This window comes from Micromys minutus (assembly GCF_963924665.1).
Source record: "Micromys minutus genome assembly, chromosome: 19".
NCBI lineage: Eukaryota > Metazoa > Chordata > Mammalia > Rodentia > Muridae > Micromys > Micromys minutus.
The window spans coordinates 53,290,938-53,305,772 of NC_137954.1; the positions used below are offsets into that span (position 1 = coordinate 53,290,938).

The following is a 14,835-nucleotide window of genomic DNA, read 5'->3' on the forward strand; positions in this document are numbered from 1 at the left end:
CATCCAACACCCTGTGCACCTGCATGCTAAAGTCATTCCTACATTTACATATGATCCTGGCTTACTCTTATTATTAAGTTTCCATACTGAACTGACAAAAGTAAGAGTTTCCAGGGACTCTGAAATAAAATCACGTGGCTGACAGAATGGGTTCTCTCCAGAGAACTGAACTCATAATTGTCAGACAAATGTTTAAGAACAAGAACCTTTGAAGTAGTTTCTCTGCTCAGGCACAGTTAATCTGCACAAAAGACAAGAACTGCCCATCCATACAAAAAGACAGTGAGGGCACAGAACAAAAAAACTAAGATTACTAACTTTAAATCTCCTGTAATTAGCTTTCAAAAGCAAACATATTGGTTCACGATCAAACCTTGAAAAGCTTTTTCTAGAAAATCAACAGCCTGGCATTATAGCACACACCTTTAGTCCCAGCACTTGGAAGGCAGACAGATATCTGAGTTTGAGGCCATCCTGGTTTATAGAGTGAGTTCCAGAATAGCCAGGGCTGCTCAGTCAATTACAAAGTCAACTGATTCAGTATTTTATAAATGTCCATTATTAATAAATATCAGCCTTAAATACACCAGAAGTAGCTTTATCTCTTTAAACATTTCTCTGTATTTGTGTGTGCATGTTAGGGGGGGGTAGAGAGAGGAAGAAAGAGGTATATATATATATATATATATATAGAGAGAGAGAGAGAGAGAGAGAGAGAGAGAGAGAGAGAGAGAGGCGAACGAGAGAGAGAGAGAGAGAGAGAGAGAGAGAGAGAGAGAGAGAGAGAGAGAGAGAGAGTGATCGAGCCATGAGACTCCTAAGGCTAGTGCCAAGAACCAATTTAGGTACTCTGTAAGAGCACAGTTTCTTAACCACTGAGCCATCTCTCCTGCTCACTCTTTTTTCCCCTTTCATTTTCATGGTTCTTAAAAATAATGAATAATCCCAGTGTCACATGGCAGCTCACAACAGTTTGTAACTCCAGTTCCAGAGGGTCTGATACCTTTACACAGTTTTACACGTAGGCTAGACACCAATGCATATAAAATAAAAATAAATTATACAAAACAATCTACAAATTAGAAGTCTCTAACCTAATCTATGGTCCAAAATATTGTTTTCTGAACATTAATGAATATAAACCTAATGTTTCAGAGTATTACTGGAGCACTTGGTGTGCAGTTTTTATTGTAGGTTTTCTAAAACAGCATCTTGTTTTGTGGCCCATACTAGCCTGGAGCACAAAGCTAGTGTTCAATTCATGCCAATCAAACTTGCATAAGTATCATCACTCCCACCTCAGGAAAGTCTGTTTTATACACACTTCATGAATAATTCATTCTTGTTTTTTAAATAAAGAAAGAGGACTGTCCCATAACAAAAGAGCTGAGATAGTAAGGCCACTGAGTGTCTTTAACAGCAACATAAAATTTCAGAGCACAGAGAATTAGAGCTTCTCAAAAAGCCCATAAAACCCTGACAGCAGACTGAGGAGGAAGATAGTGACCCTAAACAGTCCCCAGGGAGGCATCAGGAAAAGTGAGCTTGAGATCACCTTGTAGTCCTCAGAGACACATGAGTACTAGGGACTGTGGTGACATGTTAAAGAGCCGCTGGGGCTGTGAGGGAAACTGTGGGTAACAGAGCAAATGAAGCAGATGGAGGTCACCTCAAGAAAAAGAGAAAGGAAAAGGAACCAAACTGCAGCTCCTGCTTCCTGTACTATAAAGCAGCTGCCATGTTTTACAAACAACGAAAGCTGACTGAACAAAACACCAAGACTGTCATGGTACAGGACAAGGGACACAAATCTTCATTTAATGCAATAGTTACCAGATACTTTCAAAACTGGTATCTCAAGAAATAGCACTTTTAGAGCTGATCATGGTAGCACAAACCTGTAATTCCCAGCACTGGGAGGGGCAGGGGTGAGTCAAGGCAGCTTTGGTTACATGCATAGCAAGACCTTGTCTCAAAAAAAGAAAAAAAAATTAAAAAAGAAAGGAAAAAAAGAGAAAGATTAACTTAAGTATATTGTTGAGATATTGAAAAAAGAAAGTCCAAAAGAAGTAACTCTAAGAAAACTACACCCTGAAGGGTTCATGACTGAGACAAAAGAGCACTGGCTCTATGTGAGGGTCCCCAAGATGGCCCAGGCTGTGCCATTGACATGTTGCTGTTAACTGATAGCTAAGCTGTGTTCACAGCTAAGAGGTGCTGTGAAAAAGGGTTACAAACAAAAACAGCAAAGTAAAGGTGAATGAGATGAGATGAAGGCCTGAAAACATCAGGCTGACGTGTCCCAAGAAACTGCAGCTTGTACATACTGGCCACATTCTGCTCCTCCTCAAAGGGAGGTGCTCATAGCCCCAGAGCCCACCATCCTCTGAAGGCTGACAGCACAGGACCTGCCTCCCTTCTTCCAACTACTGCAGGAAAGCAAGGGTCCTCCGACCCAAACTTGCCTGTGTGTGGAGTTCACTGCAGTGTACCACCCTGGCCATTAGGGATGGATGACTTCTATTACTGAAGGATCTGGGGCTGTGGACAAGTCTGTCTACAGCTTATTCAGCCGGACCAAGGCCAGTCTGATGTCCGATGCAGCACGCCCCCACTCTACCCCCCAGGCCCATGCACGCAAGCACACATAACTTTCTGTTTATCCTGATTTCTTGGATCAACTAAAAAACACAACAAATCCATGTGTCACAGAAAAAGTCATACATCTTTTAAAACAGCTAAACACCCTTTAGAAATATCAACACTACTATTTTAACCTCTAAAGTGGATCAGAAATAATCCTTCAGCCAGGGCAGATGAGGCTCAGGTTTCACATAATTAGCAGTAAGATCCTCCTGTGATAATATGTTTAAGGCATACAACAGCAGGTTTATAAGGGAAATGATTCTGTATTAACATCCCCACAGACCAATTATTACCTAATTGAGCTTTTATATAATTAATCCTCTCAAATCTACTAGCATCATTAAGGTATATTTAATAGATTTCACCCATTTGGCTTTTCCTTATGAATCATCAGCCTTCATCTTTTACTTAGCTTTTTCCTACCCCCAGGTGCTTATCCTAACAAACTTTTCATAGTGTCCCCTCACTGAGCTATATAATTTGTTTCCCACACAGCTTCCTAGCATCCTGTGGTAAAGTAAAATAGCATGCCTGAAACAAGCCCCAGAGGTAGAATCAACTTAAAAATGTGACATTCTATAATTACATTGTAACAGGTTCTAGTAACTTTCCCCTTTATTAACTGCAACTGTTAAAGGACTAATGAGCAGAAGACAGAAAATATAACAAATCATCTTAGAAAACTGTCAGTGTAAAACAAACCTCAAGAAGCTAAAATATAGAGAAACAAATGTCCAGTAGTCTAAATCAAATGCTGAGGGTTGGAATATTAGATGCTGAAACAAAGAGCACCTTGACAACTGCAGCCACTGCCTACAAGGTGAAAGGCAGGAAGGGAACAAATGCTGTATAGCAAGCTGTTGCCAAGACCACAGTGTGTGCATGTGCCTCAAAACCAACACTGGGCTCTACCTTTAAACAAGGCCTGAGTGCTATCACTAACTAGGTACAGAAGAGAAAGGGACCCTCTTTGCCTAAAAAGGGTAAAGGGAGAAAGAGAAGGAAAGGTAGAAGGTACATGTGTCTGTGCATGTACAGTATGTATGTGTGTGTGTGTGTGTGTATGTTTGTGTAGGGTACATGTATGTCTGTGTTGAGAGTACATGTATATGTGTTAAGGGTACACTATGTGTTCATGCAGATACACATGTTTATCTGTGAACATCTATTTACCACTGCTGCCATCCTTTCTCACTGTCCACCTTGTTTTTTGAGAGAATTCACTGAACCAGGAGCTCATCTGAGGCTGGCTAGTCAGTAGACTTGAGCAATCCACCTGTCTCCACATCCTTGCCAGCAAATGTTGTCACCTGGGCTCTTTATCTTAGCCATTCTAACTGGTGTGAGGCGGAATCTCAGGGTTGTTTTGATTTTCATTTCCCTAATAACTAGGGATGTTGAACATCCTAGTTCAACATTAGGTGCTTCTCGGCCATTTGGTATTTCTCAGTAAAGAACTGTTTAGCTGTGTACCCCATTTTTTAATAGAATTATTTGATTCTCTAGAGTCTAACTTCTTGAGTTCTTTGTATATATTGGACATTAGCCCTATATCAGATGTAAAATTGGTAAAGATCCTTTCCTGTTAGTTGCTGCTTTGTCCTTTTGACAGTGTCCTTTAACTTAGAGACTTGCTATTTTATGAGGTTCCGTTTGTTGATTCTTGGTCTTAGAGCATATGCCATTGGTGTTCTGTTCAGGAAAATTTCCCCTGTGCCTATGTGTTCTAAGCTCTCCCCCACTTTCTCTTTTATTAGTTTCTGTGTGTCTGGTGTAATGTGGAGGTCTTTGATCCACTTGGACTTAAGCTTTGGATAAGGAGTAAGAATGGATTGATTTACATTCTTCTGCATGCTGACAGCCAGTTGAACCAGCACCATTTGTTGAAGAGGCTGTCCTTTTCCCATTGAATGTTTTTAGCTCCTTTGTCAAAGATAAAGTGACCATAGGTGTGTGGGTTCATTTTTGGGTCTTCAATTTTATTCCATTGATCTACCTACCAGTACCATGCGGTTCTTATCACAACTGATCTGTAATACAGCTTGAGGTCAGGGATAGTGCTTCCCCTGGAAGTTCTTTTACTGTTAAGAATAGTTTGTGATATGTTTTGTTGTTGTGGTTGTTGTTATTCCAAATGAATCTGCAAACTGCTCTTTGTAACTCTATGAAGAACTGAGTTGGAATTTTGATGGGGATTGCACTGAATCTGTAGATTGCTTTTTGCAAGATGGCCTTTTTACTATGTTGATCCTTCCAATCCATGAGCATGGGAGACCTTTCCATCTTTTGAGATATTCATTTTCCTTCTTCAGAGATTCGAAGTTCTTTTCATACAGATCTTTCACTAGCTTGGTTAGGGTCACACCAAGGTATTTTACACCATTTGGGACTATTGTGAAAGGTGTCGATTCCCTAATTTCTTTCTCATTCTGTTTATCCTTCAAATAGAGGAAGGCTACCGACTTGAGTTAATTTTCTATCCAGCTACTTTGCTGAAGCTGTTTAATCAGCTGTAAAAGTTCTCTGGTGGAATTTTTGGGGTAACATAAGTATACTATCATGTCACTGGCCAATAGTGATATTTTGACTTCTTCCTTTCCAATTTGTATCCCTTTGACTTCCTTTTGTTGTCTAATTGCTTTGGCCAGGACTTCTAGTGCTATATTCAATAGTGGGATTGCTTCAAGTTTCTCACCACTTAGTTTGATGTTGGCTACTGGTTTCCTTTTACTATGTTTAGGTATGGCCCTTGGATTTCTGATCTTTCCAAGACTTTTTAACATGAGGGAGTGTTGAATTTTCTCAAATGCTTTCTCAGTATCTAATGACATGATAATGTGGGTTTTTTTTTCTTTCTTTGGGTTTGTGTATATAGTGGATTACTTTGATGGATTTCTGTATATTGAACCATCCCTGTACCCTTGGGATGAAGCCTACTTAATCATGGTGAATGATCGTTTTGATATATTCTTGGATTCGGTTTGTAAAAATTCTCATGAGTGTTTTTGCATCAACGTTCATGAGGGAAATTGGTCTAAAGTTCTCTTTCTTTGTAGGGTCTTTGTGTGGTTTAGGTATGAGAGTAATTGTGGCTTTAAGACTTAGATGGGTAGTGGTCCCTCTATTTCTTTTTGTGAAACAGTTTGGAGAGTTTTGGTATTACATCTTCTATAGAGGTCTGATAGAATTCTACACTAAACCCATCTGGTCCTGGGCTTTTTTTGACTGTATTTCTTTGGTGTTATGGAGTGTTTAGATGGTTTATCTGATTCTGATTTAAATTTGGTACCTCGTATCTGCCTAGAAATTTGTCCATTTTCTCTAGATTTTCTAGTTTTGTCAAGTATAGGATTTTGTAGTAGGATCTGATGATTTCTTGAATTTCCTCAGTTTCTGTTGCTATGTCTCCCCTTTTATTTCCGATTTTCTTAATTTGGATTAAAAAAAATCTCTTTGCCCTCTAGTTAGTCTGGCTAAAGGTTTATCAGTCTTGTTCATTTTCTCAAAGAACCAACTCATGGTTTTGTTGATTCTTTGTATAGCTCTTTTTCTACTTGGTTGATTTCTGCTCTGAGTTTGATTATTTCTTGCCATCTACTCCTCTTGGATGTATCTGCTTCTTTCTGTTCTAGAGCTTTCAGGTATGCTGCGAAGCTGCTAGTGTATGCTCTCTCCAGCTTCTTTGGAGGAACTCAGAGTGATGAGTTTTCCCCTTAGCACTGCTTTACCAGTTCAAGAAGGGCACCACATACAATGAGCTGAGCCCTACTACCTTGATCACAGTTACAGCTGAATCTCATCAAGGCATTTTCTCAACTGAGGCTCCTTTCTTTGATAAATCCAACTTGTGTCAAGTTGACACAAAACCAGCCAGTACAATTGACCCCTTGTCAACTTGACACACAAACAGATCACTATTAATCCCCAACCCTTACTTTCTTGTTCATCTCCAAGCTCTAAATAACCTTAAGAATCCCACAGTCTTTACCAATTTTTACATATTAAAATTTCAGTCCCTTTAAAATATCCAGTCTCTTTTAAAAATCAAAGTAATTTTGTAATTCAAAGTCTCTTAATGTGGGCTCCACTTCTTCTTTCAAAAGGGAAAAATACCATGGCAAATTCACAATCAAAAGCAAAATCAATCTCTAACCAGCCAATGTCTGGGAATCCACTTATGAACTTCTGAGCTCCTCCAAAGGCTTGGGTCACTTTTCCAGTGCTCCCCTTTGTAGTACATGCCTTGTCTTCTAGGCTCCAGCTGCCTGTTCTTGGTGATCACCTCATGGTACTGGCATCTCCAAAACACTACTGTCAATTCTGGAGCACTAATTGCAACTGAGGCTGCACCTTTACCAATGGCCTTCCATGGCCTTGCACAGTGCTGAGCCTCAGCTGCTCTCCATGACCTCTTCATTCCTATAAAACCAGTACCACCTGGGTGATTCCTACCTACACATTACCAAGTCCAGCCACAGCATGAGGTACAACCATGGCTATCTCAGGAACACAGCCTCTCCATGCTCTCAGAAAACACTTCCCAGAAGATTTCACTTCAGTGATGCTGGTCTCTTTTTAATCACCAGTAATTTCTTAGCTCCATCAATAGACCCAGTAATGCAACGGTTTTGCTTTAGTAGTTCTGGTATCTTGTTATTCACAACTGATTCTTCACCTCCAGCTAACCAAAACCACAGAATCTTCACAATCAAAATGGCAACATCCCTGATAAATCTTTAATCTTCTCTCTGAAATTTCACAAGCCAGGCCTCCTTTTTCTGCATTGTTCTTAACATTATCTTCCAAGCTCCTACAGAACATCCCACAGAGCTCTTAATATTTTAACGGCTCTTCTAGCTCAAAGTTCCAAAGTCCTTCCACCGTCCTCCCCAAAACCTGGTCAGGGTGGCACAGGAATATCCCACTCTTGGTACCAATTTGTCTTAGTCAGGGTTTCTATTCCTGCACAAAACATCATAACCAATAAGCAAGTTGGGGAGCAAAGGGTTTATTCAGCTTACACTTCCATCTCGCTGTTCATCACCAATGGAAGTCAGGACTGGAACCCAAGAAGGTCAGGAAGCAGGAGCCGACAGAGGCCATGAAGGGATGTTACTTACTGGCTTGCTTCCCCTGGCTTGCTCAGCTTGCTTTATTATAGAATCCAAGTCTACCAGCCCAAGAATGGTACCACCCACAGTGGGCTGGGCCCTTACCCCTTGATCACTAGTTGAGAAACTGCCTTACAGCTAGATCTCATGGAGGCATTTTCTCAACTGAGGTTCTTTCTCTGGTAACTTCAGCTTGTGTCAAGTTGACACAAAATCAGCTAGTACACATTGTATCCCATAAGTTTGGGTATATTGTTCCTTCATTTTTGTTAAATTCTAAAATGTCTTTTTTTCTGTTATCTCTTCGTTGGCCAAGTTATCATTGAGCAGAGCATTGTTCAGCTTTCATGAGTATGTGGGCTTTTTGGGTTTTTTTTTTTTTTTGTGATGGAAGACCAGCCTTAGTCAATGGTGCTATGATAGGATGCATGGGATTATTTTTATCTTCTTGTATCTGTTGAGGCCTGTTTTGTGACCAACTACATAGTCAATTTTGGATAAGGTACTGTAAGGTGCTGAGAAGAAGGTATATTTTTTTGTTTTAGGATGAAATGTTCTTTATGTCTATTGAATCTATTTGGTTCATAACTTTGCTAGTTTCACTGTGTCTCTGATCAGTTTCTGCTTCCATGATCTGTCCATTGATGAGAGTGGAGTGTTGAATTCTCCCTCTTGATAGATTTTTCCTTTGATGAGTAAAAGTGTCCTTCCTTATTTTTTTTTATAACTTTTGATTGAAAATTTATTTTATTTGATATTAGAATGGCTACTCCAGCATGTTTCTTGGGACCATTTGCTTGGAAAATTTTTTCTCAGCCTTTTTCTCTGAGGTAGTATCTGTCTTTGTTGCTGAGTTTCCTGTATACAGCAACATGCTGGATCCTATTCACGTATCCAGTCTGATAGTCTGTCGTTTTATTGGGGAATTGACTCTATTGATGGTAAGAGATATTAAGGAATAGCTTTTTCTAGCATGTAGTGTTCCCTTCTGGTATTGAAGTTTGCCATTTGAAGTTTGACTATTATGTGTCAGGAGGAATTTCTTTTCTGGCCCAATCCATTTAGAGTTCTGTAGGCTTCTTGTATGGTTCATGGTCATTTTTTTCTTTAGGTTAGAAAAGTTTTCTTCTATAATTTTGTTGAAGATATTTACTGGGCCTTTTAATTGGGAGTTTTCCCTCTCTCCTACACCTATTATCCTTAGGTTTGGTCTTCTCATCATGTCCTGGATTTCCTGGATGTTTGTGGCTAGGGGCATTTTGCATTTTACATTGTCTCTGACTGTTGTATCAATGTTTTCTATGGTATCTTCTGCCTCTGAGATTTTCTCTTACATCTCTTGTATTTTGCTTGTGATGCTTACATCTAAGACTCCTGATCTCTTTCCTAGGTTTTTTATCTCCAGAGTTGTTTCCCTTTGTGTTTTCTTTATTGTTTCTATTTCTGTTTTTAGATCCTGGATGGTTTTGTTCAATTCCTTCACCCGTTTGCTTGTGTTTTCCTAAGGGCTTCTACTTGTTTACCTGTGTTCTCTTATATTTCTTTAAAGGAGTTATTCATGTGCTTCAGGTATAATTTTAAGTCCAAATCTTGTTATTCTGGTATGTTGGGATATCTGTCACTTGCTGTGGTGGTAGGACTGGGTTCTGATATTGCCAGGTTGTCTTGGATTCTGTTGTTTAAGTTCTTATACTTGCTTCTTGCCATCTTGTTATCTGTGATGTTAGTTGTTCTTGTTGTCTCTGACTGGAGCTTGTCTCTCCTGTGAGTCTGTGGGTCTGTGGGCTACAGAGTGAGATCTGTCCTGGGTCCTTAGCTCTCTGCGGGAAGGTGTGAGTTCTAATGGTGATGAGCCGGCTCTAGTCTTGTGCGCAGATGAAGTCCAGAAGGGTCCAGACCCAAACAGCACATCAATACTTGTGCTCCAAGAATTCAAGGCAGTCTTTCCCCATATAGTCAGTGGAGAGAAAGTGGGAACTCACCTGTGGGCTCAGGAGGGAGGTTGCTCCTGAGGCTCCTCTGGGTACTCAGCTCTCTGCAGGCAGGCCATGAATCCTGATGGCAGTGGCCCGGCTCTCTCAAACTGTGTTCTAAAGAACAGAGTGGCCTCTCAAATCTGACTGCTCTCGAATTACCTTAACCTTAACTAATGCATAATGCACCAGCTCTGAAAGCCACTCTGAGGGCCACCACTTTTGCTTTCAATTACCTTTATGCAAAATCTCTATATTTAAATAAATTGATTTCAAGATATTCAGTTTTTAAAAGGTCACTCAAATATAAAGCTACAGTCCCAGCAGCTGCCATGTGGTTAAGTGCTCAGTAAATGCTAATTCTATTCCTGTTCTTATTGTACTGGAACCATCTGAGAGTAGAATATGTACACACTGATGTGCACACTTTTGTTTCTGTGGGCATTAAATTACCTATGGGGCTCAGCAGTTAAGAGTGCTGGAAGCTGCTGCAAGAGGACCTGGGTTCATATCCCAGCACCCACATAGCTGCTCACAACTATCTGTGAGTCCAGTTACATAAGATTCATTACCTTTCTGGCTTCTTCAGGTACCACACACATAGTGCACAAGGCACATGTGGCAAAATACATACTCATAAAATACAAATAACAAATCTTTAAAAATAAAAGGTAGCAATTATTATTTAAAAGTGCCTCTGGGAGATACAAACTATTATCCTTCAGGTGAGGTCTCAACAGCTAGAGTGGACTGTCAAGCAGTCTATGTGACAAGCAGAGCAGACTTTTCACCCTTATGCACCTTATCTTTTACCAAAACCCAAGCCAGATGCAGTGTGGTGTACACATCTGTAATCCCAGCACCTGAGAAGCAGAGGCAGGCTGAGGGAGAAAGGGACATTCCTTCCGAGTTCAAGGCTAACACAGTCTACAGAATGGGACCCTATCTCAAAAAACAAACAAACAAACAAACAAACAAACAAATCCCAAAGACCCTATTTTGGATTCTAAGACAAGATTTTCTTATTGATGCCTCAGCATTAACATTTTTTGAAGGTCCCTTTCCAACATACCCTCCTGTGTTGATCTCTGTGGCTTATTCCTGGAGCTGTTTGCTATTGGCAAACTCTTTCTGTGTGGTAGTCCTGACACCAGAGGCTTCAGCCACCACTTACAGAATAACATGGCAGGACTAGAAAGAAAGCTCAGCTGCTAAAGACTAAAACTCACAACTGAAAAGATGATAGAGCGCACTGACTACCTGGACTTTCACAAAAACATCCACTCAACGTGCTGGAAACTACCATGTGATTCTTCCTCAAATTTATTCCACTTCCTTAAGTCTTTGTCTCAGGCTATCTTACCATTGTTTTCTCAGGGACCCAGGATAGAATCTAAGTCTCCCTCGCTTTCCATGGTCAACTTTTGCTAAATTCTATTCAGTGTGTTCTCTGAGTATTTCTGCCACCTGTATCCTGACATTGTGTTCTTTTTAGACTCCATTTCTCACCTCATTTATTGATAATAATGAATACTTTCTAAATCCTTTCCATATTCAATTTCATCTACCCTCTATTTTGAAGTCTACATTCCACAATTCTAGAATGGTCTTTCGAAAATGAAATCATTATAATTAAATTCCACAAATTGTTTATGACCTGGGGCTGGGGTGGCTACAATCCTTGGCATTGTGTAGTTTCTAAAGACTCAATGGCATAGCCTCATCTTCAGCTAGCCAGCACTATGACTACAGAAATGACACAACTGTCTGAAATGCTTCTTACATGTCTCTGTGCAACTCCGTCTGCCTTACTCACCTTTTCTAATTAATTTTTCGTGATCCTTAAGGACATGACATTTACAACAGAGGGTTCAACACTGTTAAACTGCATAGGTTAGCCTGTCCCACCCCACCCCTAACCCTGTTTTGTCTCAAGGACTTCCATTTGCCTGCAGGACAAAGCTGAATTGCTTTGATGGCATAGGAACTGTTTCCCTGTCCACCATCATATGCAGCTACCTGTGCAGATCCTACTGTGTAGTCTCTGTGGCTCATTTTACACACTTCTGCTCTCACTATTTCCTACATGACTGACTGCCCATCGTTTCTACAGCCACCTAGCTGCTTATACAATGTTAGGATCTTCCACTGAGCATTCCCAACCTGTATTTTTATCACTATTTATATTTATGCCCCTTTCTATTGCCCTTGTCCATAGTTTCTCTGAGTATTATGTCTTGTATATATTCACAGACCCTCCATATTTTCTGTAGAATCTTAGAGACATAATATATTTTGTAAGATGAGTGTTGTAGAAGTGGCTGAGTGCTCTCCTAACATGTCCAAGACCCTGAGTTCAATCTCTAGGACATATCTATATATGTGTATATAAAACAATATTATTTTGTACACTTCTGTATTGGTTAAGAAGAGATAACTTTGACCATCTGAAATGAGGCCTTATCCATCTTCAAGTTCTCTTTACTTGGCATAGAACCTAAACACAGTAATTCTTGTATTCTAAATAATCTGTATTTCCCCATGTTCTGTCGTACATATATTAGCATAAAGTCTATCAGGGATTTTCTTTTTAAAAGAAAAAAAAATAGCTGGACATATATCTAATACCAGCACTTAGGAGCCAAAAAGAGGAAGATCTCTGTGAGTTCAAGCAGCCTAGTCTCCATAGGGAGGTTCCTGGCCAGAAATGACTTCGGTGAGTCCCTGCCATCCCCATCCACCACAAATAAAAGAAAATAACAGAATATACTTTGGGATAGTGGTGTGGACCTAGTCTTTTCTTGCCAAGTTGTGACTATGCAAATGTAACTGTACAAAATAAACTAAATATCCACTTTTTAAGATGTTTATTATTTTTAATTATGAGGGGAGGTGAGCCATTGCCTGTGAAGACCAGAGGTGTTGAGTTTCCTGGGAGCTGGACTTACAGGCAGTTGGGAACAGTTACTAAGGGCCAAACCCTGTAATTCTCCAAAAGTCACACTGCAAATGTCTTTACCAGTGAGCCCTTTCTACAGCCCCAGTATACACTTTTTAAAATACCACTTCTGTCTAAATTATGAGAAAAATGGTCCCTGTAAACTTAGGAGAAACCACCTTTTGAAAAGACAGCAAATTCAGTTATCTTACCTTGTTTCTAGATACTCTGTGGTTGGTTTGTTGTTGAGACTGGATTTCTATCTTGGAACCTTCTCTGTAGACAAGGCTGATTTGGAACTCACAGATATCTACCTGCCTCTGCCTCTGCCCCCAGAGTGCAGAGAATAAAGATGTGTGCCACCACCCGATGGCTTCTAGATACTTTGTTTTAAAAATTATTTAACAGCATCTGCTATTAAACTAACCTATCTCTCTTGGATCTATGGGGCACACTGAAAAAGGAGAAGCACTCTACTGACTCCAAACCCCTGTAGATGCCAACATCACTAACAGGACTTATTCATTTCGAGGAAGATACTTAGGACCTTGAAATCAACGAGATAATTCCTACTGAGAAAGTGCTGTCACCTGAACACTAAACCCAAAGTAGGCCTGTAATTTATCATTAAGTTCTTTGTCAATAACTGTCAAGTATGAGTAATACTACCCAAAGCACCAGTGGTAGCACACACATTCCGGAGGCCAGGCAGTGCAGCAACTCAGTGCACACAGTGTAGCACTTCTGTCACAGGCACAGACCTCCAAACAGAAACAGCTGTGATCTCCAACAACATTAGGGTACACACGCTACTCTTTCTGGAAGAATCCATGCATAAATCCCCAAACTGAACCAGTACTACTTCAGAAGACTGGGAGGTGTAATATTTTGTCAAACCTGTTTTACAACGACATATTTAAAAGACGGAAAGAGAAAGCTGGCCTAGACCAAGAACACTCTAACACGAAAAAGCTTGAAAATGGAGCAGATCTGGCCCTGAAACAAGGACCATTGAAATGAGGGTCGTCCCCCTGCCCAAGCCTGCCATAAGCAAAGGCAGGAGCGGTTCCCGACTCCACCCGGCAAGCACCGAAACAGGTGGGTAAACCCATAAACCGGAAGGCTGCCTGAGGCCAGTGTCCCGCCACAGCTCGGGCCAGGTGTGGCCCGCAGGGACTGCCCCGCGGCCTGGAAGCTCCGAGAAAGCAGCTGGACTCGCAACTGCTCCCAGGGAGGCCTGTCCTGCATGCGGCGGAACCCACCCCAAAGGAGCAAGCTCTGGGTTGAAGCCTTCATGGAAAACGTAAGACGGGACAGCCACGCCCCCACCCCCAATTCCAATTCCGAGCCCGGGATCCCAAGCCCAGCACGCTGCATGACAGGCAGGGAGCAAGGCCGGGCGCCAGACCGCTCCCACGGCCACCGCCGCAGCGTTACGACCCCTGCGAGCGACCGCTCGCCGCCACTAACCAGTGCCTGCTGCCGAGCGACCTCCGCTCCGCTGCAGCCGCCGCCTCCTCGCACTCACGCTGCTGCCACAACCGCAGCCTCCTGTGCTGCCTTCCTGGCCGGCGTCGGGAGCCCCATTCCCACCCCGCCCAGCCTCCGCCTGTTTACAATGATTGGGACAGAACTGGACGAGCCGGCCCAGCGCGCACGCGCAAACCCTCCTCCCGCCGTAGCCGGCTTCCCGGGTCCTCGGATCCTTCGCCGTGACGGCTAGGGCGGTCTACGGCAAACGCCCCATGTCCTCTCACAGGGCACGCCGGGAGTTGTAGTTCTAATAAAGCCGACACCCCGCTGCTGTAGGCCCTTGTCTTGGACATAAAACCACAACACCCAGAAAGCTCCGCACCTCTCGAGCTGAAACTCGTTGTGGAAACAGGGAACCCGCGAGAGGATACGCCAAGCCCTAAGGGATCTGCAGACGCTTGTGTAGTGTCCTGGGGACCGAGAGGAACATATGCTTACCGGAGAAAATCCCAGTGAAAACAGTGTGAAAGCCCTGCAAAGCTCAGCAGGAAAAAAACCGCATTCCTCTCTAAACTCTGACTTGGTGTTCGCAGCTACCGAAAGTGACACTTTACCCAAAAACGTCTGCGTAATTTAGTGGTTCCAACCAGTTAAACCAGCCTGGGCTTCCAGCCCACCCCGCCTCTGGGCGGAG

General features: G+C 41.9%; 1 protein-coding gene across 3 annotated transcripts in view; it reads right to left on the minus strand.

Moving 5' to 3' along the window:
• The window catches only part of RALBP1 (ralA binding protein 1), a 36,618-nt gene extending 22,337 nt beyond the window's left edge, over positions 1–14,281 (minus strand). For all 3 annotated transcript variants that reach the window (XM_080933435.1, XM_080933434.1, XM_080933433.1), the window contains exon 1: positions 14,139–14,281. The gene's annotated coding sequence lies outside the window, so the exon portion shown is untranslated. The remainder of the gene's footprint in view (positions 1–14,138) is intronic.
• Positions 14,282–14,835: the final 554 nt, after the last annotated feature.